This window comes from Rattus norvegicus, chromosome 4 (assembly GCF_036323735.1).
Source record: "Rattus norvegicus strain BN/NHsdMcwi chromosome 4, GRCr8, whole genome shotgun sequence".
NCBI lineage: Eukaryota > Metazoa > Chordata > Mammalia > Rodentia > Muridae > Rattus > Rattus norvegicus.
Window position 1 is genome coordinate 78,526,497 of NC_086022.1, and position 26,667 is coordinate 78,553,163.

Consider the following 26,667-nt stretch of genomic DNA (forward strand, 5'->3'; position numbering starts at 1 on the left):
AGTACTACACCTTTAATCCCAGCAGACAGGAGGCAGAGGGAAGTGGATTTCTGTGAGTCTGAAGCCAGCCTAGTCTAGATAAAGAGTTCTAAGCCAGCCAGGGCTACATCGTGAGACCTATCTAAAAAAAGAGCACTGAAGAGATGGCTCAGCAGTTAAGAGCTCTCAAAGGACCTTGGTTAGGTTCTCAACACATACATGGCAGCTAATGGCTGTCTGTACATCCAGTTCCAGGATCTGAACCCTATTCTGGTCCCTGGCAGCACTACACACATGTGGTGCACAAACATCCATGCAAACAAAACATCCATACATATAAAATAAAGAGAATAAATCTTTACAAACTACAGATTTGTAAAGGTGTGCTGGTCAGCAGGACTAGTAAGCAGAACACTTGATCAAAAAAGATCATTTTAGGGTTGGGGATGGAGCTCAGGGGAGTGTGCTTTGTCTAGCACATCGAGGCTCCAGGTACAATCTTCAGCACCACCATGGGGAATAATTGGAGAGCAAGTAGACCAGGAGGGTGGTCCTGGATTTGATCCAGTCGAGTTATAACCCTTTCCATGACTGGAGTTCCTCCTCCGCATATCTCACCACCTTCTCAGTCATCTGTGCGTTGCTGTGACAGACACCTGAAAGAAAAGATGTAAAATGAAGGTACATTTGTTGGTCCAAGTTCCAGCCGGATACAAGGCATGGCCTCCTGGGAGGAGAAACCCAGAGTTTGACTGTGCTTATCCCACATCTGCAGCCCGCACAGGACAGATGCTGGGCTTCAGGGAAGTGCTAAGACACCACTGTGGGGATGGGAAAACACAGTCAGATGCAAGAAAGCCAAGGCTGGTATTTCCTGGCCTCTGAGCCACCAGTCACTGCTGGAGAACACACAGAGAAGTCAGGAATGAAGTGTCGTGGGTTCCCGGGCCTATGACGAGGCCAGAACCAGGCAGTCCCAAACTCCTGGACTTTCAGGCACTGCTGAGTCTCCAGGAGTTGAGAGAATAGTCAGGGACCAGGCATTTAGCTTGGGGTTGAGGGAAAGGCAAGCTCTGGCTTAGCTCAATGGTGATTGTCCTTAACTTGGCTGCAGTTGTGGCTGGAAGCACAGAGAGGCCTTCTGCAGGAGGATTAGGCTGCAGCTCGGTGGTTGAAAACCCCTTCCATGTTCCCCACGATGATTCTTGATGGAGGAGACAGCCCGTGGTTCTAAACTGTTTATTGACTGTTCATCATGGAAAATGGATGCATAGTGTACCAACTTTTCAGGGTGGGTTGGAAATTGAATACCTTTGTCGGAGAAGGGAAGCTTATTGGCTAACCCTCAGGGCCTCTAGGTACCTCTTTGGCATGGAGAACTCTGTTCTGATCCTACATGAGCACAGGTCATGTTTCCTTATATGGGAAGTGTGACATGTGTTCCAGGCCAGGAATGTGGCAGGGAGCAGGGAGCAGGGAGGCACCTACCATCTTCAGTGTGGGTTTCTAGGGTCTCAACCCACTCTACCTACCAACCTTCTTGGCTTGGTTTGCCGTCCCACATACGTTTACTTGTTTTATAGTTTTCAGAGGTTTTAGTGCATGGTCACTTAACCCCATTGATGTGGTTCTATGGTGAGATAATGCATAGGGGAGAAAGGACGTGATGGAGGAGAGTGGCCCACCCCACTAGCCAGGGAACAGGGAAAGAAGAGACTGGAAGAGGCAGGACACAGGATTATCTTTCTGTGCCACTTTCCAATGGTCCACTTCCTCTCTGAAGCTCATCTCCTAGTCCCCATCCTCCTCAATAATACATGAGAGTGCGACTCTTTATCGGTGGATCAGCCATGGGCACAATGAGGCTCCATTGGTGGATCAGCCATGGGTTCAGTGAGGCTCCTCACAATGGAGTCACTATCCCAAAGATCCACCTCTGAGCCTCACCATGTTGGAATTGTTTTCTACACTTTTTATTTCTTCTTTAGGTGTCTACAAGTATATTTATGTGAATTTATGTGCACCACTTGTGTGCAGTTCCCACAGAGGCCAAAATAGGGCTGGGTTCCCTGGAACTGGAGGGTTAGAGATCTTTGCTTCTACCTTGTGGGGGCTAGAATTTCGAGAACTAGAGCCAGCTCTCCAGCCTCCAACACATAAGCCTTTTAGGAAATATTCTTACCCAAATCATAGTACCAATGTTACCACAAAAAGAATCCCACAAGGGACAATAAACCTTACTCACTGATAGGCTAGGGAAACTGGCAACCCACCAGCAGCTGCCTAGATGCTCAACTTCCATGAGTTCACCACTACATTTCTGAGAGTTCTCACTTATCTAAACACCTTTGCTATTCCATCCACACATCCTGAATCCAACACATTTATGTTCTTCCTCTTCTCAGTCAACACTTGATGGGTGTTGGGAAGGGGCAGGTGTGGGAGCTATGACTGCCACAGCAATTCTAGCCAACTCCCCATTCCACAGTTGAGACCCATGCAGTGGGAAACATCCCTTTATTCTCATCGTTCAGTAGGTTGGACGCCCATCGGTGCGTGGGTCTAGGCTGGGCCTCAAGCTGTGGGCCCATCTGTATTCTTCTCTCTGTGTTTGGGGCTTAGCCAGCTTCATGTTCATGCTGGAGAAGTAGCAGCTGGCAAAGGGACACTTTCATAGCAGTGACAGAAACACAAATGAGGAAGTCTGACTAGGTGAACAGGTTTCCAGACTCGGCTGGGCACTCCCTACCATCTCATGCCAAGTACATTAGAAGATCAAGGACCAGGAAGTATGTCCCATCTCTGTTCTGGACTGAACTGGGGCTCAGAGCTTGATTGACCATGCTCTCCTCCTGATGAGTCCTACATGTACAATACACTAACCTCCACCCACTGCTTCCAACCAATCTTCCAAACTCAGCCCAGGATCTTGTGTTCCACATTAAACCCTATTGAGTTGGATGGTTAATCTCAATGGTCATCCTGAGGGGATGCAGAATCACAGTGGAGACAATGCTGAACAGGTCTGTGAGTAGTTTCCTAGATCAATTTAATAAGAGAGGAAATTCACTAGAAGGTCTGGGACTCTGCATGAACTATGATAAATAGCCCCTCAAAATTCCACTTATCTTCTAAGTCTCTGCAAATGGTACCATTACTTATCAATTGCTCAAGACAGAAGTTTATGGTTCACTTTTACTGAAGTAAAAGAGAAAGCTAGCTGAATAGACATCACTCTCTGACTGTAAATATGATCTGAACAGCTGCCTCCCATTCAGATTCCAAATGTCTTCTCACCGTGCTGGGCTTCTGAAACCAAAGGCCAAAACAAACCCTTTCTCTTAAGCTGCCTTTGTCAAGGTCTTTTGTCCTAGCAACAATTTGGAGGCTTCTTTTATTCATGAACTTAAATAGATAAGATTCTGACACAAACACCCACCCACCCCATTCCAAATTCAGAGGAGTAGACTTTCAGCATCACAATTATACTCAAATACTAAAAAAACAAAACAAAACAAAACAAAAACCAAAAACAAAAAAAAAAACAATACAAGTACATGATATTAGAAACTGACTTTAACAAAAAAGAAAAGAAATTCTCAAGTATGTGGTTGGGAATGTAGACCCATTGGTAGAGTGCCTGCCTAGATGCATGAGGACTTAAGTTGGTACCCCAGTAACACATAAGCCGGAAGATGCAGGGATTGCCTAAAATTTCAATTATTGGTAGGTGGAGACAAGGGTAACAGAAGTTCAAGGTCATCTTTGGTTATAAATCGAGTTCTGGTCAAAGACAAAAAGAAAACTAAGATTCAGATCCAGGTGAAATGCTGTGCTTCTCTATCACAATTACCTGTGTCTCTGTCTACAAGCCAATGTGAGCACCTCCAGACTGTTCCCTGTCACTCAAACAATTACCCCCAAAGTAACAAGCACACCCCATGATTAGAAGTTTTCTTTCGGGGCTGGGGATTTAGCTCAGTGGTAGAGTGCTTACCTAGGAAGCGCAAGGCCCTGGGTTCGGTCCCCAGCTCCAAAAAAAAGAACCAAAAAAAAAAAAAAAAAAAAAAAAGAAGTTTTCTTTCATTAGATCCTTGCTCTGCCACACAGGACTACTTCTCATCATTGTTCTATATGACTTTTGGCTCTGTCATCTGAGAACCTATCTTTTCCACTATCCTATAAATCTGAAAAGATTACTGGAAATATGTCATTTCTGAGTAGTTACCATGCCTGACTCTCCCGTGTGCAATGACTGGTGCAGTGGTCCTTCTTAATGCCTTTGTGTAATTTGTTCACACTACTTTGTGTAATTTGAACACAGCCTGTGATAGTGGATCTTAATAGTGACCTTGAAGGGATGGAGAAAACACCAAGAGATTGAATAGGTCAGGAGGCAGTTCCTAGGATTCATTAGATCGTGGTAGCTCTGACCTAAGGTAGGATCAATCTTTCCATGGATTCACTATGCATAGGATGGAGTTAGTGCTGAAACACTGGTGGCGGGACCTCACGGAAAGAAGTAGGTCACAGGACATGTCCTGGGCATTGTCATTTGCCCTGGCACCTTCCTGTGTTCCTGTCCTCTGCCCACCACAGCATCTGCTCTGCCCATGCTTTCCATTCCTGCCACAGTAGCAGAAAATCACAAGCAAAATAAACATTTCCTCCTTTAAAATGCTTCCCTCAGATATTTGGACGCAGCAATACAGAAGCCTAGCTAATACAAGCCCTCAAGAAAATCATGGGTTGCTTATGAAATTGGTTTCATTCTGAACAGCGATCTCCACACTCCTTTTTGATACTGCTTTTCTCTGGCTTGGTTGTAAATTTTGGGCACATCAGGTTCCTGTGGGACCACGCCCTTCATCTTCTGAGGAACACTCATTGCCAACAAGAGTTATTTAGCTGGCACCACCTTGGTGATATCAGTGGTCCTGGTAAAAGGGCTTTTAAGCCACATGGTCGAGTTGGCTTTTCCCCTGAGGTTGTGTCTATAAAAGGCATTGAATTTCCTTCTTCTTAAACTGGTATCATAGTCTCAGACAGATCAATCTTACTTTCCCAACTCTGCAATTTCTGAGTAATCCACACCACCTTTAAATGCTGCTTATAAAGCTAGGCAGTTCTCATCTGAACTCAGGTCAGATGCAGCCTACATCAAGGAGCTCACACACTGAACATTTACCCACCATCCCTCCCCTGCTCTGCGCCATCAAGGACACTTTCTGCTTCCCAGGCTTTCCCAGGCTGCTGTCTCCCTGCCCTTGGCAGTGGCTCCTACCATCCCTGCAGCTGACGGAACAGATTGCTTGCTACACACAGAGACCATGGATTTGGGATCTGTCCCAGCAAGAACCCCTCCAAATACCCATTTCAGCACTGGGAAGTCTTACTCACAGTGATGTTGCGTAACAAGCCACAGAAAGTCTAGTGTCACAAAATACAGCCATCTGTCACAGTGCCTGTGAGCCTGCAGTTGGAATGTGAAATGAATGGTCTAGACTGGACTTTTTGTCAACCAAAAATGGTGACATGGAGAGAGGCTCTACAGAGAAATGAGTTTGTTCGGGAACACAAGAGAAATCAGAATCCAGGACACACAGGCTCTGAGAACCCATAGGCACACCCAGATGAGCAGGAGAAAAATGAGATTTCGTGTACTATTTGAGACAATTACCCAAGGATCAGGGGTAGCAATGGGGTGGTGTCTGTCCACCATTCAACAATAGACACTGGACAGGCATCCACCCAGAGGAATTTCCTGTGTAAGATTTCAGTGGACTTTATGCAGATGTGAAGATTTAGAGAACCTTTGTCACACTTCTAGTCACCGGCTGTGTGTGTGTGTGTGTGTGTGTGTGTGTGTGTGTGTGTGTGTGTGTGTGTGGTAAGTTGAGTCATGGAACGCATAAGATAAAAAGGACTTGGGAGTCATTTGGGAAGAAAAGGGAACTGAGTGGGAAGAGGGATGGAGGTGGGGAAGGGAACAAGTGAGGACGAAGTGTAATGATACATAGGTATGAAGACACCACACTGTGGTGACACAAAGTGCTTTCTACACTAACTCAAAGCATTAAACAAAAGTAAACAAAAACTTCTCCAGGAGGCTAAACCTTTACTTGGACCCCTGCTGTTCTCATTTGATCTTGCTTGGGTCTCTCACTACAAAGAACTACGTACACACAGTTGTCTTCATGTCTTTACACTGTCTTTGTAGTGTAACTCTCTTTTACTGGCCTTCTGTCTCCTGCTTGATTGTGACTGATAGAACTCACTAGTTTAGAGGATGTGAAAGTTTCTGGCTATCAAAATCAGGTGCAAGTGTCTATAAGACTCAAGGTATGAACACAGAGAGCTGAGGGATCAGCTGGAGGTATAGATTGCCATCCCTCTGTGTGGCAGAGGGAGGTAGCTCAGGCTGACATAAGGGAGGCTGAAAATGTCTGAAAATATTTCTAGTGAGGATAGCACTAAATTAGGGAGGCAAAAGAGATACCTAAAGGGGGCACCTGGATTTGAACCAGGGACCTCTTGATCTGCAGTCAAATGCTCTACCCCTGAGCTATACCCCCTTGCCCTTGCCTGAGAGGTAATATAATTAATAGCCTTTACAAGGCAGTCCTGCAAGTTAGATGTTGCTGCAAGCCCTCTCTGAGTTCCACTTCCTTCTGTTCTGTAGTACTTCTCATACGTGACCGAGGACAGCCCTCTGGCTTGTTGGGGCATATACCTGAGGATTCCCTTAAACCAGCCAGAGAATTGTCTTTGACAATGGCAACCATGGAGTACTGACTTATTGTCAGCTGCCCTGGGTTGGGAGCTTGTCACTGGGTGACAGTATCTTCCCGTGCATGGAACAGAATTTCAGAGCTCTTGGCTTGATGTTTATTTTATAAAAGACTAAGATTCCTGATAATTTGTCAAGTGTGTAGGCAAAATACAAAATGCATGTGGGTGGAATCATGGAGATTTGAGCTTTTAACAATGTAGTGTTGTCATGTGGCCCATACATATACAGCCACCAAACTAGATAAGATGGATGAAGCAAAGAAGTGCAGACAGACAGGAGCCGGATGTAGATCACTCCTGAGAGACACAGCCAGAATACAGCAAATACAGAGGCGAATGCCAGCAGCAAACCACTGAACTGAGAATAGGACCCCCGTTGAAGGAATCAGAGAAAGAACTGGAAGAGCTTGAAGGGGCTCGAGACCCCATATGAACAACAATGCCAAGCAACCAGAGCTTCCAGGGACTAAGCCACTACCCAAAGACTATACATGGACTGACCCTGGACTCTGACCTCATAGGTAGCAATGCATATCCTAGTAAGAGCACCAGGGGAAGGGGAAGCCCTGGGTCCTGCCAAGACTGAACCCCCAGTGAACATGATTGTTGGGGGGAGGGTGGTAATGGGGGGAGGGTTGGGAGGGGAAGCCTATATAGAAGGGGAGGGGGAGGGGTTAGGGGGATGTTGGCCCAGAAACCGAGAAGGGGAATAACAATCGAAATGTAAATAAGAAATACTCAAGTTAATAAAGATTAAAAAAAACAATGTAGTATTGTTTATATTTTAACTGTTAATATCAATCATATTGCTTGTGTTAAAAAATAAAAGTTAGCTATGTATGGTGGAGATCACAGCACTCCAAAGGCTGAGGCGGGGTTGAGGTTGAGGAGCTAGACATCTTGCTGAATCTCTGTTAGTTATTTTTCTTTTTTCTTTTAAGTTCCTAGAGAAAAAAATGGTCCCATTTTCCTTCAGCGGTGCTCACATAGTTGTACTCGGATACAGAGATTCATTGGTTCCCGATTTTAGTCAATAAAGAACTGGAGCTGTGAGCATGTGCATCAGAGATTATGCACATTCATGGGATGGAATATGATATACCCATAAAAAATAAAATGGTCCCAGGACACTCTCCAAAAAAATACATCTCAGTGAGAGCATCCCACAAGGAAAGGACATTGCTGCTATATGTAATATGGTTTGTTCTTTGTCTTTTTTAAAAACTTGGTTTATTTTGGACTTTTGAGACAGGATCTCAGAAGCATTGTGTTCGATGAGTAAAAAAGGGAAGGGGGCACCTGGATTTGAACCAGGGACCTCTTGATCTGCAGTCAAATGCTCTACCCCTGAGCTATGCCCCCACCTGTTTATATATGTATACTACATAACGTATAATACATAATTCTAAACCCACATGGCCACTCCCTGGCTGTTAACATCTGACATGTGCACTTACCAGTGCTCTGCCATTATCTGCTTCCTCCTCTGAGGCCCAGGCCTGAGCTGTCTCTGCACATCTGACAGCCACGTTCTCATGAACAGCAGCCTCCTGCCCTAGTTCCCAGTTGAGGCAGGCACATTAAAAATTTTGGAGTTCAAGGGCTCGAGAATTGGCTCAGTGGTTAAGAACATTTGTTGTTATTGCAGAGTACTCAGGTTCAAGTCATCCCAGCACCCAGCAGCTCACAACCATCTGTAACTCCAGTTCTGGGGGACCTAACCCCCTTTTCTGACCTTGGTGCGTGTCACATGGTGCAGACATTTATTCAGGTAAAATAGCTATACATATACATAATATATATAGCTATACATATAACATAATAAAAATTATGTCTCAAAACTCTACAGCTCCACATACAAGAGAACAACCCAGAAAATAGCTGTTAAACAGATCTTCTGGAGGTGTGAGAAAAAGCAAAACTTCTTGATATTAAAAAAATCATGTAGAAAAATCTGAAGAAGAATGTAGACTCGTAGGGAAGGGAGCTAGGGATGATGTATGTTGCTATCAAGCTTAATGAAAATTCACACTCACACTCAGATTGAAGATGTTGATTTAATCTGTGACCTTCCATATTGTAGATATGAAAAAAAACACTGTCATTAAACTCACTTCCAAATACAACATACCTGATTAGTGGCCATGCCACAACCAGAGTCCACATTTACACTTAAGTAGCCTCTTTGCACAGTGTTCTGGGGCAATAGATGAACTTGCTTTGTTTCTCTCCATCCTCCTTCTTCCCCATTTGCAGACAGAAGTTATCTGAGGAGAGGATCCGGTCCACAGAGGGGTTGTTGGCTCAGCAGCTTGATGGGGTTGTGTTGCTGTAAAATTATGAAAAAGGCTGTCTTTTACCCCTCCTAGATCTGGCACTGCAGTGCCCCAAGATATCTGGTAGATACCTTGCCAGAAACACATATCCCAACTCCGTGGTGGCCCAGTGTCTCTCTGCCACCACACACTCTCCCAAAGTCAAATCGCCACAAGAAAGAGCACACAACACAATAACCTCTGATCCAATTGATAAGATATAATTGCCCACCTAAACATGCAAAGCCCTGTACACATCCATCCCTTAAGAACATTCATAACTACCTGTAAACAGAATGGGATCTTTACATCAGCCTCCATGTTCTTTTGGCGGCGGCTTCTCTGCAGCCTCCCCCAGCCTCCCATCCTTTCCATCCCAGTCTTCTCCTCTTCCCTCAAACTTTTCTCCCGCTCATCCTTCCCTCTTGTCCAATGATAGGCCTCATTCTATTTGTACCTGCCTCACCTGTATGACATCATCCCCCAGGGTTGCCAGGATGTCACCACACCAGGAAGGGCCCAAGCTTCATGTGCAGACAAGGGCTTTCTCCCTGGTCGGTGCTGCTTTTCCTAGAGACTCCTGCATTGCCCATGTTGGCTCATCCAGTAGCCCATGATAGAGTGTGACTTCTCAAGTCTTGTGCACTCGTGGGTTGTGACGGGGCACACAGGCCTTCACCTGCCCTTTCTCACAGACTCATCTCTAAACTTGTAGAAACCTTCCCTACCCAGACCCCTTTGGCCTCCTCCTCAGGTCCCATTGGGTACTTTTCTGGAGAATCGAGCCCACTCTCCCTTTCCCTCTAATGTCTTCTTTTACATTCCCCCTGCTATAGGTGTCTCTCTCCACCTCATTCTCACCACTGCACATTCGGGTACAACTTGTTTGCTGATTTCTATTCTCAGCTTTTCTCATCTTCTGGTCCTGGATTTCAAAGGTAGAGTTTATGACCTGTCACTTCAACCTTTCAGTGAGAACAGGAAGCAGCATAAAAACAGGCTTTACAACACCCAAGGCCTCCAAGGTGCGCTGAAGTGGAGCCAGGACTCTCTTCCATGTGGGCCCTTCTGACCCAACAGATTGCATGACGCACAGTGAGAATTGTCTTCCAAAGGGGTCTCATTCATGGAGACAATTATTTTGGGAAAGGGGTGAACTCAACAATGAATCATGATCCACAAGAGACACTCAGGCAAGCAGCAGTGTTTTATTCTTTGGGTAATGAGTTATTTGATTATTTCAACTAGCTAGGAAATGTGCCTTCAGGTATAAATAATATATGTTCTTTGGGTCTCTCTAATGTGCCTCATAGGACTGAAGAATTCTAAGTGAAGCTGTTGACTTTGCATATTGGATATGCACATGTAATGTGAGTCAGGGGAACCTGGCTGGGTAGAGGGGGGAGAGGCTGTTGTCTACTCTATTGTGGGGCTGCAAGTAGTCATTTCTTCACAGAGAGCCACCACTGGAGATTCTTAATTGTTGACAGGCTTCACAGGTTTGGAACAATATAAGAATGGAAAATCAAATGAGAGATTTTTGTCTACCCAAGAAAAGTAAGATATGACTGGATAGGACTGAAGATAGGCTGTGGGTATGTCATTTGGAGTAGAAATATGGTAGATGGGGGTGGTGAGACAAACTCACTCGGCCCTTCATCCCTCCTTGCAAGAAGACCCAGCATTTAGAACCCAGAAAAAGAAAACTTTCCTAATGTTCCATGGACATACATGTGTAGCTAGAGAACATACAAATTGGAATTAGAAATTTATGATCATCAGTACAGAAAAGTGATTCTCAAAAAGCAGGAAGGAGGCCAACCAGTATCTTTTCAGCATCAGAAGGAGGGAATTTGAATTCTGAGTGTTAAAGCCCAGAGCTGAGTTCTTATAGCAAGCTACCACCCCAAGAATAATGTGCTTCTCCACACGGTCACTTTTCAGCCACACCCACAGTTTCCAGGCCTTCTCCATAGTCAGCTCTGCACACCTGGTCTTTATCTGTCCCAAGCTGAACATCCTATACTCTTCAGGCATGGCTGAAGTTACTAGTTGGGGTGGCACATGATATTCAACACAGCTGTGACATTTTGCATTGCATGTTGTTCTAAGTTCCAGTCCATGCTACCTGCTACTCGAAGTCACTGGATGCTGGGATGGATGTTGGCAGGAGATTATACTCCCTAAAGGTAAAAGAGTGATCTATTTTTTATTAAGGTTGGAGTCCCCATTGCACCCCAACTTCTCTGACAGGCCCCTTTCCAGCCTGTATTGAAAATCAGAAACCCTTCAACAAACTATCTCCTTCTTATAGACAAAGTCTCCAAGGGACTAAATATGACAAAGCCCTGTCATACATGGTCATTTATCTGCCATTCAATATAGAAACCAAGATATTCTTGCACCCCAAATGGCTTTACAAGGACTCATTTTGACCATACAAGATGCAAACTCCTGATTTTTATACAAATCCAGTGAATCATGGAATATGTTCTAGGTACTTATTTTTTATTAACAAAATATTTTTATTGATTATTTGGAAGTTTCACATAACGCACCCTTATCACATTTATTTCCCAGGTCCTCCCCCATCCTTGTGAGCTCCCCCAAAACAAAAGAAAAAAAGGAAGAAAAAAATTACAAAGTCCAATTTGTGTTGCCCATATACTCACTGGAGCATAGTCAAACTCCCAGCGGCCAGTTTAAAGAGTTGTCTTCAATGGCTTTCTTTTTTTGGGGGTGGGGGGTGGGGGGTGGGGGGTGGGGAAGTATCAGAGGATGGGGAAGAGAGGTTTCCCAGAGGCCTTCTATGTCTCTCATTCTCAGCTGTGAGTCTGCAGTCATCAATACCACACCAAGAAAAGCTTTCTTGCCCTTTATAGTCAGTGTAGTATGGATCACAGACTTCCACACAACCTCCGGCCACAGCAGGAACCATGAACATTGCCATGGATTCAGGTGCAGCACAAACCATGGACATCTCTATGGCCTTCAGTGGCATCTAGGGTTTCTGTTGCTGTGAAGAGACACCATGACAACAGCAACTCTTATGAAGGAAAACATTTAATCAGGGCTGACTTACAGTCCAGAGATTTAGTTCATTATCACCATAGCAGGAACATGGTGGCATGAAGTCAGACATGGTGTTGGAGAAGGAGCTGAGAGTTCTACATCTTGATCCACAGTCAGGAGGAAGGACTGTGAGACACTAGACCAATCTTGAGCTTCTGAGACCTCAAAGCCCACCCTCACAGTGACACTCTTCCTTGGGCAAGGCCATACCTACTCCAATAAGGCCACACCTCTTAATAGTGCCACTCCCTCTGGGCCAAACATTCAAACACATATCTATAGAGCCCATTCCTATTCAAACTACCACTGGCAGTACACTTACTACAGATATCAACATGGCCTTCAGCTGCAGCATGGACCACAGACACCAGCATGGCTCCTGGCAGCACCATAGGCCATTGACATCAACATGGCCATAGCCAGATCACAGAGACCAACATGGCCTTTGGCAGCAACCCGGTCCATGGACATCAACATGGCTTCAGGTGGCAGCACAGACCACAGACATCTCCATGGCTTTTAGTGGTAACAAAGGCCATTGACATTGGCATGGCCTCTGTCTGCAGCAGGGTCACAGACACCAACATGGCCTTTGGTGGTCACAGGGACTACAGACATAGGCCACATATATTAACGTGGCCTCCAGTGGCAACACAGACCATGGACACTGACGTGGCCTGCAGCAGCAGTAGCATCAGGAACCACAGGCATCAGCATGGTTTCAGGTGGCATACAGACAGTGAAAATTCCCACGGCCTTTAGTGGTGATGAGGGCCATAGATATCATCATGCTTGGCACTTTTTTTAAAAGGCTATAAAAGATGTTTCATGTGAGGGATGGTAAAAGCCATAAGTGGAACTTCTGAACTATATTCTCCAATCTGTACCTGTAGAGAGCGGTGCGGCAAAACAAAGATGGCGCCGACATCCAGCCTTGTCTGGATATAAACGACTTACTGCGCATGTGCAGGCTTGTCCCCCTTGCTAGGGCTCCCTCTAGTGGTGAACAGCGGTACTGCACATGTGTGGTTTATGCACCAGGTGTCAGTTGACCGTTAATATGCTAATGAGGTGATTCATTCTCCGCCAATCCCTGGAGGACAAGTAGTGGGGTGATCCAAGCCCCACCAATCCCTGAGAGATAATTAGCATACTGTTGTCTATATAAGCCGAGTGATTTTGCTACTCAGGGTCCCTGTTCAAGAGAGCTGTAACACAGTAAAGGCTTGTTCGCAGAAGAATCCTGTTGCCGCGCGTTGTTCTTACTGGCGGGACATTAGGCGCGCGACATGTACCCACAATGGGTTCTGAGAGTTTTTACCAAAAAGCTGTTTGTTCTTCAAAATATGAAAAGTAACATGATTTTAGTTTTGAGACAGTTTATATTTTGTACAGCTTTTTTTCCAAAGTGTGAATAACACAGTTACCCTTGTGTGTTGCACTAACTAAACACATCTTAAAACATCTTACCCACGAAGTTGCTATCACTCTCTGAAACCCCTGCCCCCAAACATCCCCCCTCTCTGTTCTGGACTTATGAGAACTATCTTACTGAGCCACAGATCTTAGTAGCTGTGATCAGAAGACCAATTTCATCTCTTCCTGGGAAGAATTCTTGGACAGGCAAGAGAAAAAGATTAAGAAAGTAAGAAGCACAGAAAAGGGATGATCTGTCTCTGAAAGGTGCAGTCCAGTCCGGTTTTAGACATTTTACATATTAACATATCACACACAAATGCTTGTGGATATGAGTGAAGGTCCAGACAGATAGAGCTGTGCAGACAGAGCTGAGTTGAGGCAGCCAGGGCTGAGGCAGCTTTCAGGAAACTCTGTAAGGCCGGTTCTCATCTCAGAGGGTTCTAGAAACCACAGGGAAGCTTTTATGAGGCCTTAGCTCCACCCAGGGTGTTCTAGCTGTTTGAGGTGAGGCCTGGGAAAGGGATCTTTTATAGACTCTTTGATTAATCATAATTTATTTTGGGTGGCAATACCACCATAAAAGCCTTAATAGTTGCTGTTTCTAAAAAATATTTTTAACTCTGTTGTCTAGTAAGGAACTAGAACTTAAAATTCAAATATCTATGTAGAAAAAAATTATGAGTAGGGGGCACCTGGATTTGAACCAGGGACCTTTTGATCTGCAGTCAAATGCTCTACCCCTGAGCTATACCCCCTTTACTAATATAAGGCTTAATTAATATCCTTCACTTCCAGAGTTACACCCACATCACTTGTACCCTATGCATCATCATTTGAGAACTTCAGGCTGAGTCAGAGAAAGCACATCACTCTCCTGCATAAAAAGTCACAGGCCCCTTCTGAAATGAAAATGTAAGGATTCTTTGGAAAGTCAGTTGGATGGTGTTTTGCTGGGGTAAACACATGAAAGTGGACATAGATATGAAAGGCTCAGGCAGACTTGCAAGGGAGCATTTCACTGAAGCAGACACAGGAGAGAGCCTTTCTGCTAAGGCAAGCAGGTCTAAGGATACACAATGAAGGATTCTTTGCTAACAACATTCATGTATTGGTCTGCCTTACATTGTATAGTTGAGCTCCATTTTCTGGACTCTGCAGACTTGGGCTGATTGGATGCACATGCTGAGGCAAAAGCCATGGAGGACATGTGATGTTTGGAGGGTATAAATAGGACTCCGAGGAGTGATGGAGAGCTTGGCTTGCTGGTATAGCTAGCTGTGCAATGCTTGTGCTTGTGGGTCTTCAGTGTTCTTCACTTCCCTGAGAGAGGCACAACCAAGAACTCCTGGTATTCCTGTTGGTCCCCCCTGCTCACTAAAGCTGAGGCCTGGCTGTCTCTGCTGGGCATTGCCACCACTGCTGATTCGTGTTTGCTATCCCAACTCTACCAACTGGACTGCTGGTGTATCTGTGATGTGTTTGTGAATTCAAGCTGCTGCCTGCTGACCTATGAACTGAAGTACTGATTTCCAGACAACACAGATGGGAGCTGCTCCAAAGAATCTTTCTAAACAGGTCTACTCCCCCCCTATCCTTTCTTTTCCACCACCTCTGGTGGGTGATGGGCTACAAGGAAGGTTAAAGCTTTTAAGAACCATCATTAAAAATTGGATTTGAGCACTTCCAGTTTCTGGCTGTGGCCAGAAATACTCTGATCCTGGCCCACAGCTCCCTGCTCTCAAATCCTGTGGGAGAGAGAGCTGAACACCCGGAAGTGCAGGCAATCCTGAGATTACAGGATAGATTGCCACTTCTGTCCACCTTTGCCTACATCCTTGGCCCAAAAAGAAACTGCATAGTGCCTCTGGACGCAGAAATATAGGAGCAGTCAGCTGCAGGAGCCCCGCAGTCCAGATCTGTGCCCAGATCAGAGCTGAATTGGTCAAACAGCTCCCTGTGCCCAAATCCCATGGTGGGTGGGGAGAGCTAGACCCTCAGAGGTGCAGACACACCTAAGAACTCAGAGGAGACTACTCTCTGCTCACATTCCTGACTCAAGAGGAAAATGCCTAGTGCTATCTGTGCCCCCTGTACACAAGGACCTAGGAGCAGTAGGGGCAGGACCCTTCCAGTTGCTGCCCTCACCAAGAGCTGAAAAGCCAGCCTTTAGGAGCAACTACATGCCTGAGAGAAAAACACTCTGTTCCCATAACTGGCTGAAAGAAAAAAGGAAAACAGGTCTCCAGGAGTGCTGACACACAGGCCCACAGGAGGGTCAAGCCAACATCAGAAACAGCAAGACAAGCTAACAAGCTAACACCAGAGACAACCTGATGGCGAGAAGAAAGCTCAGGAACCCAAGCATAATTAGAGCCCAGTTCTCCTACCAAAGCAAACGCTGGATATCCAAAAACACAGAAAAAGATTTAGATTTAGATTTCAAATCACATTTTATCATGATGATGGAGGACTTTAAGAAGGTCATAAATAACTCCCTTAAGGAAATACAGGACAACACAGGTAAACAAGTAGAAGTCCTTAAAGAGGAAACACAAAAATCCCTTAAAGAACTATAAAAAACCACAACCAAACAGGAGAAGGAAATGAACAAAACCATACAGGAGTTAAAATGGAAATAGAAACAATAAAGAAAGCACAAAGGGAGACAACCCTGGAGATAGAAAACCTAGGTAAGAGGTCAGGAGTCACAGATGCGAGCACCACCAACAGAATACAAGGGATAGAAGAGAGAATCTCAGGAGCAGAAGATACCATAGAAAACATCGACACAACTGTCAAAGATAATGTAAAACAGAAAAAGCTCCTAGCCCAAAACAAGCAGGAAATCCAGGACAAAATAAGAAGATCAAACCTAAGGATAATAGGTATAGAAGAGAGTGAAGACTTCCAACTTAAAGGGCCAGTAAATATATTCAACAAAATCTTAGAAGAAAACTTCCATAACCTAAAGAAAGAGATGCCCATAAACATACAAGAAGCCTACAGAACTCCAAATAGATTGGACCAGAAAAGAAATTCCTCCCATTACAAAATAGTCAAAACATCATATGCACAATACAAAGAAAGAATATTAAACTCAGTAAGGGGAGAAGGTCAAGTAACAAATAAAGGCAGACCTATCAGAATTACACCAGACTTCTCACCAGAGACTATAAAAGCCAAAAAATCCTGGACAGATGTCATACAGAGCCAAAGAGAGCACAAATGCCAGCCCAGGCTAATATATCCAGCAAAACTATCAATTAACATTGAGGGAGAAACCAAGATATACCATGACAAAACCAAATTTACACAATATCTTTCTAAAACTCCAGCCCTACAAAGAATAATAAATGGAAAAGCACAACACAAGGAGGGAAACTACACACTAAAAAAAGCAAGAATATAATCTCCTTGCAACAAAACCAAAAGAAGAGAAGCACACAAACATAATCCTCTAAATACAAAAATAACAGGAAGCAATAATCACTATTCTTTAATATTGCTCAACATCAATGGACTCAATTCCCCAGTAAAAAGACACAGATTGGGGTTGGGGATTTAGCTCAGTGGTAGAGCGCTTGCCTAGGAAGCGCAAGGCCCTGGGTTCGGTCTCCAGCTCCGAAAAAAAGAAAAAAAAAAAAAAAAAAGACACAGATTAACAGACTGGATATGTAAAGAGGACCCAGCATTTTGCTGCCTACAGGAAACACATGTCAGAGACAAAGACAGACACTACCTCATAGTAAAAGACTGAAAAACAACTTTCCAATCAAATGGTCTAAAGAAACAAGCTGGAATAGCCATTCTACTATCATATAAAATTGACTTTCAACCAAAAAGTCATCAAAAAAGATAAAGAAGGACACTTCATATTCATCAAAGGAAAAATCCACCAAGATGAACTCTCAATCTTAAATGTCTATGCCCCAAATAGAGGGGCACCTACAATCATAAAAGAAACTTACTAAAGCTCAAAGCACACATTGAACCTCACACAATAATGGTAGGAGATTTCAACACCCCACTATCATTAATGGACAGATCATGGAAACAGAAATTAAACAGAGACATAGAGAGACTAACAGAAGTTATGAACCAAATGGGCTTTACAAATATTTATAGAACATTCTACCCAAAAACAAAAGGATATACCTTCTTCTCACCACCTCATGGTATCTTCTCCAAAATTGACCATATAATTGATCACAAAACAGGCCTCAACAGATACAGAAAGATAGAAATAATCCCACGCATCCTATAAGATCACCACGGACTAAGGCTTGTCTTCAATTACAACAATAAGGAAAGAATGCCCACATATACATGGAAATTGAACAATGCTCTACTCAACAATAACTTGGTCAAAAGAAATAAAGAAAGAAATTAAAGACTTCTTAGAATTTAATGAAAATGAAGGTACAACATACCCCAACTTATGGAACACAATGAAAGCTGTGCTAAGAGGAAAACTCATAGCTCTGAGTGCCTGCAGAAAGAAACAGGAAACAGGAGAAAGCAGACATCAGCAGCTTGACAGCACACCTAAAAGCTCTAGAACAAAAAGAGGCAAATACACCCAGGAGGAGTAGGAGGCAGGAAATAATCAAACTCAGAGCTGAAATCAACCAAGTAGAAACAAAAAGGACTATAAAAAGAACTTTTGATTCTTTGAGAAAATCAACAAGATAGATAAACCCTTAGCCAGCATAACTAGAGGGCATAGTGTGTACAAATTAACAAAATCAGAAATGAAAAGGGAGACATAACAACAGAATCTGAGGGAATTAAAAAATCATTAGATCCTAATACAAAAGCATATAGTCAACAAAACTTGAAAATCTGGAGGAAATGGACAATTTCCTAGGAACCAAAGTTAAATCAGGAATAGATGAACCATCTAAACAACCCCATAACTCCTAAAGAAATAGAAGCAGTCACTAAAAGTTTCCCAACCAAAAAGAGCCCAGGACCAGATGGGTTTAGTGCAGAATTCTATCCGACCTTCATAGAAGAGCTCATACCAATATTGTCCAAACTATTTCACAAAATAGAAGCAGATGGAGCGCTACTGAATTCCTTCTATGAAGCCACAATTACTCTTATACTGAAACCACACAAAGACCCAACAAAGAAAGAGAACTTCAGACCAATTTCCCTTATGAATATCGATGCAAAAATATTCAATAAAATTCTTGCAAACCGAATCCAAGAACACATCAAAACGATCATCCATCATGATAAAGTAGGCTTCATCCCAGGTATGCAGGGATGGTTTAATATACGAAAATCCATCAATGAAATCCACTATATAAACTAACTCAAAGATAAGAACCACGTGATCATCTCATTAGATGATAAAAAACATTCGACAAAATTCAACAACCCTTCACGATAAAAGTCCTGGAAAGAACAAGAATTCAAGGCCCAAATCTAAATATAGTAAAAGCCATATACAGCAAAGCAGTAGCTAACATTAAACTAAATGGAGAGAAACTTGAAGCAATCCCACTAAAATCAGGGACTAAACAAGACTGCCCACTATCCCCCTACTTATTCAATATAGTCCTCAAAGTCCTAGCCAGAGCAATCAGGCAGCAAAAGGAGGTCAAAGGGATACAAATTGGAAAGAAAGAAGTCAAAATATCACTATTTACAGATGATATGATAGTATACTTAAGTGACTCCAAAAGTTCCACCAGAGAACTACTTTATCTGATAAACAACTTTAGCAAAGTGGCTGGGTATAAAATTAACTCAAACAAATTAGTAGCCTTCCTCTAAACAAAATATAAACAGGTTGAGAAAGAAATTAGGGAAACAACACCCTTCATAATAGTCCCAAATAATGTAAAATATCTCACTGTGACTTTAGTCAAGCAAGTGAAAGATGTGTATGATAAGAACTTCAAGTCTCTGAAGAAATAAATTGAAGATCTCAGAAGATGGACAGATTTTCAATGCTCATAGATTGGCAGTTAATAGTTTATAATAAAATGTCCATTTTATCAAAAACAATCTACAGGTTCAATGCAATCCCCATCAAAATTCCAATTCAATTCTTCATAGAGTTAGAAAGAAAAATTTGCAAACTCATTTGGATAATGAAAAACCCAGGATAGCTAAAACTATCCTCAACAATAAAAGGACTTCTGGGGGAATCACTGTCCCTGACCTCAAGCAGTACTACAGAGGAATAGTGATAAAGACTGTATGGTATTGGTACAAAGACAGGCAAAGAGATCAGTGGAACAGAATTGAAGACCCAGAAATGAACCCACATACCTATAGCCACTTGATCTTTGACAAAGGAGCTAAAACCATCCAATGGAAAAAGATAGCATTTTCAACAAATGGTGCTGGTTCAACTGGAGGTCAGCATGTAGAAGAATGCAGATTGATCCATTCTTATCACCATGTACAATGTTTAAGACCAAATGGATCAAGGATCTTCACATCAAACCAGATACACTCAAACTAATAGAAGAACAAGTGGGGAAGAGTCTTGAACACATGGGCACTGGGGAAAATTTCCTGAACAGAACACCAATAGCTTATGCCCTAAGAACAAGAATCGACAAATGGGATCTCATAAAACTGCAAAGCTTCTGTAAGGTAAAGGACACTGTCATTAGGACAAAACAGCAACCAACAGATTGGGAAAAGATCGTTACCAATCCTACATCCGATAGAGGGCCAATATCTAATATATACAAAGAACTCAAGAAGTTAGACTCCAGAGAGCCAAATAACCCTATTAAAAATGGGCTACAGAGCTAAACAAAGAATTCACAGCTGAGGAATATTGATTGACTCAGAAGCACCTAAAGAAATATTCAACATCTTTAGTCATAAGGGAAATGCAAATCAAAACAACCCTGAGATTCCACCTCACACCAGTCAGAATGGCTAAGATCAAAAGCTCAGGCAACAGCAGATGCTGGTGAGGATGTGGAGAAAGAGGAACACTCCTCCATTGTTGGTGGGATTGCAAACTGGGAAACCACTCTGGAAATCAGTCTGGAGGTTCCTCAGAAAATTGGACATTGCACTACCTGAGGACCCAGCTATACCTCTATTGGGCATATACCCAAAAGATGCTCCAACATACAACAAAGACACATGCTCCATTATGTTCATAGCAGCCTTATTTATAATAGCCAGAAGCTGGAAACAAGCCACATGTCCTTCAACAGAGGAATGGATACAGAAAGTGTGGTATATCTACACCATAGAGTACTTCACAACTATCAAAAACAATGACTTCATGAAATTCATAGGCAAATGGATGGAACTAGAAAATACCATCCTGAGTGGGGTAACCCAACCACAGAAAAAATACACATGGTATGCACTCACTGATAAGCAGATGTTAGCTCAAATGCTCAAATTACCCAAGATGTAATGCATGGACTACATGAAACTCAAGAAGGATGACCAAAATGTGGATGCTTCACTCCTTCTTTAAAGGGGGAACAAAAATATCTATAGAAGGTGATAGGGAGGCAAAGTTTAGAGTAGAGACCAAAGGAACGGCTATTCAGAGCCTGCCCCACATGTAGCCCATATATATACAGCCACAAAAACTAGATAAGATTGATGAAGCTAAGAAGTACAGGCTGACAGGAACCGGACATAGATCTCTCCTGAGAGACACAGCCAGAACATGTCAAATACAGAGGCGAATGCTAGCAGCAAACCACTGAACTGAGAATGCGACCCCCTTTGGAGGAATTAGAGAAAGGACTGAAGGAGCTGAAGGAACTTGAGACCCCATATGAACAATGCCAACCAACCAGAGCTTCCAGGGACTAAACCACTACCCAACGACTATACATGGACTGACCCTGGGCTTCAACTGCATAGGTAGCAGTGAATAGCCTTGTTGGGGCATGAGTGGGAGGGGAAGCCCTTGGTCCTGCCAAGGGTGGACCTCCAGTGTAGGGGATTGTTGGGGGGCAGAACTGGGGGGTGGATGGGGAGGGGAAACCTGAATGGGTGAGGGGGAAGTGTTAAGGGGTTGATGGACAGGAAACTGGGAAAGGGAATAACATTTGAAATGTAAAGAAGAAATATCCAATTTAATAAAAATGGGAAAAAAGATTATAAGACAAGGGGGACTGTATATTTTGCATAATGTCAAAGCAGTACATATATAGTATCATACATTTTCTAAAACGCATGAAATCTTACAGCAGAAATCATGAAACATAAGACAGTAAAAAACAACAAAAATGTTTAGTTGTTAAAGGGAACCTGCAAAGAACACAAAATATGGCACGATAAGGAATTGTATTCCACAGTATGAAATTTTATATGACAGGGCCAAAGCACTGACATAATCAGAATAATTGTTGAAATGACTGCTATTATTAAGATGGCCATAACTACACATGATTATTGTGTTCTAGTTGAAACAATTGTTTGGAATGGATATAAATGTTGATGATCCCATACATGTATACTGAAATTATACATTTAAAAATGTATATGGTGTATTACAACCCAGGTTCTCATATCTCTAATGGGACTTTATTGATAAGTAAGGGAAAGAAAGAAGTAATAAAATATGCTGTAGACTTTTAAAAACCACTAAAAAAATTGAATTTGAAAAAAATTAAAGTTACACCCTTCCCTAGAAATTCTACAGCATGTTCTCCAGCCTTCAGTCCCAAGGATTAGACAGTCCTGGAGTGGCACTGATACTGGCTGCTAGAATGGTTGTCAGAGTCAAGCTTTGAGTCTATTGTGGTGTGATTTACACACATAAATTCCACACAACTGGGGTGTTGATCTTGTCAAATGTGATGACAAATTCATGCCTGCCCCTCCTGGACTAATCTTACGTTCAGGGAACTTGCTGCAGAACTCCAGGCTAGGATGAAATACGGTCACTTCTCACTCAGTGAATATAGACAGAGAATGAGGAAGAATAAACTTCTCCAATAAATAGTTGAAAGTGGGCTTCTGAATCTCCCAAACCATTAATGGACCAACAGTCATAAAAATCTAGGAGCAAGAAATATTATCAGACTAACCTATATGGCCTGGAAAAAGGTGGTGGACAAAGCCCCATTCTATCTGGAAACCAGTCTGGACATGGAGGTGTCTGCCTGACATGGCTTTTCTCCTCCATGGAGGTGTCTGTCTAACGTGGCTTTTCTCTTCTGATAGATTCTTAGCCTAACCGTGTATAAGCCCATAGTCTGTTCCTTATTTGCTGTACTTTAAAATAATCAAATCATGGATATCTGTTACACCTGATTGGGTATCTTTCTTATTTATTTTATAATCATTATTTTCTCATTAATCTGGTATAAGTTTGGATTTCTCCATAAGGAGAACTTAAACAAGAATTTCTTTTTTCTAAATTTTTTATTATATATTTCTTTACTTACATTTCAAAGGTTATTCCCCTTCCCGGTTTCCTGTCCATAAGCCCCCATTCCCTCCCCTCCCGCTCCCCCATATGGGTATTCCCCCTAAACACCTGCCTTATTGCCCTCCACCATATTCCCCTGCACTGGGGGTCCAACCTTGGCAAGACCAAGGGCTTCCCGTTCCCCTGGTGCCCCAACAAGGCTATTCACTGCTACATATGCAGTTGGAGCCCTGGATCAGTCCATGTATAGTCTTTTGGTAGTGATTTAGTCCCTGAGAGCTCTGGTTGGTTGGCATTGTTGTTTTTATGGTGTTGCAAGCTCCTTCAACTCTTTCAATACTTCCTCTAATTCCCCCCCAAGGGGGCCCTATTCTCAGTTTGGTAGTTTGCTGCTAGCATTGACCTCTCTATTTGACATGCTCTGGATGTGTCTCTCAGGAGAGATCTATATCCGGTCCATTACCACATGTGTATTTTAGCTTCATCAATCTTATCTAGTTCTGGTGGCTGTATAGACATGGGCAACTTGTGTGTCAGGATCTGAATGGCCATTCCTTGAGTCGCTGCTCTAAGCTTTGCTTCCATATCCCCTCCTGTGAATATTTTTCCCCCATTTAAGGAGTGGGAACATCTGCATTTTGGTCATCCTTCTTCTTGAGCTTCCTATGGTGTGTGGATTGCATCTTGGGTAATTTGATTTTCTTGGCTAATATCCACTTATCAATGAGTGCATACCAACTGTGTTTTTCTGTGATTCAGTAACCTCACTCAGGATGATATTTTCTAGTTCATTCCATTAGCCTATGAATTTCATGAAGTCATTGCTTTTAATAACTGAGTAGTACTCCATTGTGTAGATGTACCACATTTTTTTAATCCATTCCTCTGTTGAAGGGCATCTGGGATCTTTCCAGCTTCTGGCTATTATAAATAAGGCTGCTATGAACATAGTGGAGCATGGGTCTTTGTTATATGTTGGGGCATATTTTGGGTATATGCACAGGAGTGGTATAGCTGGGTCCTCAGGTAGTGCAATGTCCAATTTTCTGAGGAACCTCCAGACTGATTTCCAGAATGGTTGTACCAGTCTGCAATCCCACCAACAATGGAGGAGTGTTCCTCATTCTCCACATCCTCACCAGCATCTGCTGTTGCCTGAGCTTTTGATTTTATCCATTCTGACTGGTGTGAGGTGGAATCTCAGGGTTGTTTTGATTTGCATTTCCCTGATGACTAAGGATGTTGAACATTTCATTAGGTGCTTTTTGACCATTCGATAATCCTCAGCTGAGAATGTTTTGTTTAGCTCTGTACCCCATTTTTTAGTAGGGTGATTTGGCTCTCTGGAGTCTAACTTCTTGAGTTCTTTGTATATTTTGGATATTAGCCCTCTATCAGATGTACGATTGGTAACGGTCTTTTCCCAATCTGTTGGTTACCATTTTGTCCTAGTGACAGTGTCTTTTTCTTTACAAAAGCTTTGCAGTTTTATGAGGTCCCATTTGGCGATTCTTGATTTTAGAGCATAAGCCATTGGTCTTTTGTTCAGGAAATTTTCCCTAGTACCCATGTGATTGTGATTGAGACTCTTCCCCACTTGTTCTTCTATTAGTTTGAATGTATCTGGTTTGATATGGAAGTCCTTGATCCACTTGGATTTATGCTTTGTACATGGTGATAAGAATGGATTGATTTGCATTCTTCTACATGCTGACTTCCAGTTGAACCAGCACCATTCTACATGCTATCTTTCTTCCATTGGATGGTTTTAGCTCCTTTGTCAAAGATCAAGTGGCTATAGGTATGTGGGTTCATTTCTGCGTCTTCAATTCTGTTCCACTGATCTATCTGCCTGTCTCTGTACCAATTATGACTATTGCTCTGTAATACTGCTTGAAGTCAGGGATGGTGATTTCCCCAGAAGTTCTTTTATTGTTGAGTATAGTTTTTGCTATCCTGGTTTTTTTGTTATTCCAAATGAATTTGCAAATTGCTCTTTCTATCTCTATAAAAATTGAGTAGGAATTTTGATGGGGATTGCATTGAATCTGTAGATTGCTTTTGGCAAAATGGCCATCTTTACTATATTAATCCTGCCAATCCATGAGCATGGAAGATCTTTCCATCTTCTGAGATCTTCCTCAATTTCTTTCTTCAGAGATTTGAAGTTCTTGTCATACAGACCTTTCACTTGCTTGGTTAAAGTCACACCAAGATATTTTATGTAATTTGTGACTATTGTGAAAGGTGTCATTTCCTTAATTTCTTTCTCAGCCTGTTTATCTCTGAGTAGAGGAAGGCTACTGATTTATTTGAGTTAATTTTATACCCTGACACTTTGCTGACATTATTTATCAGGTTAAGTAGTTCTCTGGTGGAACTTTTGGGGTTGCTTAAATACACTATCATATCATCTACAAATAGTGATATTTTGATTTCTTCCCTTTCAATTTGTATCCCTTTGACCTCCTTTTGCTGTCTGATTGCTCTGACTAGGATTTCAAGTATTATATTGAATAAGTAGGGAGAGAGTGGGCAGCCTTGTCTAGTCCCTGATTTTAGTGGGATCATTTTCAGTTTCTTTCCATTTAGTTTGATGTTAGCTAGTGGTTTGCTGTATATTGCTTTTACTATGTTTAGATATGGGCTTGAATTACTGATCGTTACAGGACTTTTATCATGAAGGGGTGTTGAATTTTGTCAAATGCTCTCTCAGCATTGAATGAAATGACCATGTGGTTCTTATCTTTGAGTTTGTTTATATAGTGGATTATGTTGATGGTTTTCCATATATTAAACCATCACTGCATACCTGAAATGAAGCCTACTTGATCATGATTGATGATTGTTTTGATGTGTTCTTGGATTCAGTCTGCAAGAATTTTATTGAGTATTTTTGCGTCGATATTCATAAGGGAAACTGGTCTGAAGTACGCTTTTCTTTGTTGGGTCTTTTTGTGGTTTTGGTATAAGAGTAATTGTGACTTCATAAAGGGAATTTGGTAGTGCTCTGTCTGTTTTAATTTTGTGGAGTAGTTTGGACAGTTTTGGTATGAGGTCTTCTAAGAAGGTCTGATAGAATTCTACACTGAACCCATCTGGACCTGGGCTCTTTTTGGCTGGGAGACTTTTTTTTTTTTTTTTCGGGGCTGGGGACCGAACCCAGGACCTTGTGCTTCCTAGGTAAGCGCTCTACCACTGAGCCAGATCCCCAACCCCTGGCTGGGAGACTTTTAATAACTGCTTCTATTTCTTTAGGAGTTGTGGGGTTGTTTAGATGATTTATTTATTCCTGATTTAACCTTGGTACCAGGTATCTGTCTAGAAAATTGTCCATTTCCTCCAGATTTTCCAGTTTTGTTGAATATAGGCTTCTGTAGTAGGATCTGATGATTTTTTTAATTTTTTTAGATTCTGTTGTTATGTCTCCCTTTTCATTTCTTATTTTCTTAATTTGGATATACTCTCTGTCACCTCTGGTTGGTCTGGCTAAGGGTTTATCTATCTTGTTAATTTTCTCAAAGAACCAGCTCCTGCTTTTGTTGTTTCTTTGTACAGTACTTCTCTTTTCTATTTGGTTGGTTTCAGCTCTGAGTTTGATTATTTCCTGCTTTCTACTCCTCTTGGGTTTATTTATTTCTTTTTGTTCTAGAGCTTTAAGGTGTGCTCTCAAGCTGCTGACATATGCTCTCTCCTGTTTCCTTTTGC

The 26,667-nt window shown here is 42.5% G+C and overlaps 1 long non-coding RNA gene and 3 other non-coding genes across 6 annotated transcripts in view; all 4 read right to left on the bottom strand.

Moving 5' to 3' along the window:
• Window positions 1-316: 316 nt before the first annotated feature.
• Window positions 317-26,667, bottom strand: part of LOC108350703 (uncharacterized) — a 42,621-nt gene continuing 16,270 nt past the window's right edge. For 2 of the 3 annotated variants that reach the window (XR_005503545.2, XR_005503543.2), the window contains exons 3-4: window positions 8,903-9,100; window positions 317-635 (exon numbers count right to left, since the gene is read on the bottom strand). This is a non-coding gene — a long non-coding RNA (uncharacterized LOC108350703). Of the gene's footprint in view, window positions 636-8,902; window positions 9,101-13,045; window positions 14,226-26,667 lie in introns of those variants that run through there. The other variant, XR_005503544.2, reaches the window with a different exon arrangement.
• Window positions 6,483-6,554, bottom strand: Trnac-gca39 (transfer RNA cysteine (anticodon GCA) 39). Its single transcript has one exon. It is a non-coding gene; the product is annotated as a tRNA-Cys (tRNA).
• Trnac-gca14 (transfer RNA cysteine (anticodon GCA) 14) lies at window positions 8,062-8,133 on the bottom strand. Its single transcript has one exon. It is a non-coding gene; the product is annotated as a tRNA-Cys (tRNA).
• On the bottom strand, window positions 14,261-14,332 carry Trnac-gca15 (transfer RNA cysteine (anticodon GCA) 15). The gene has a single exon. It is a non-coding gene; the product is annotated as a tRNA-Cys (tRNA).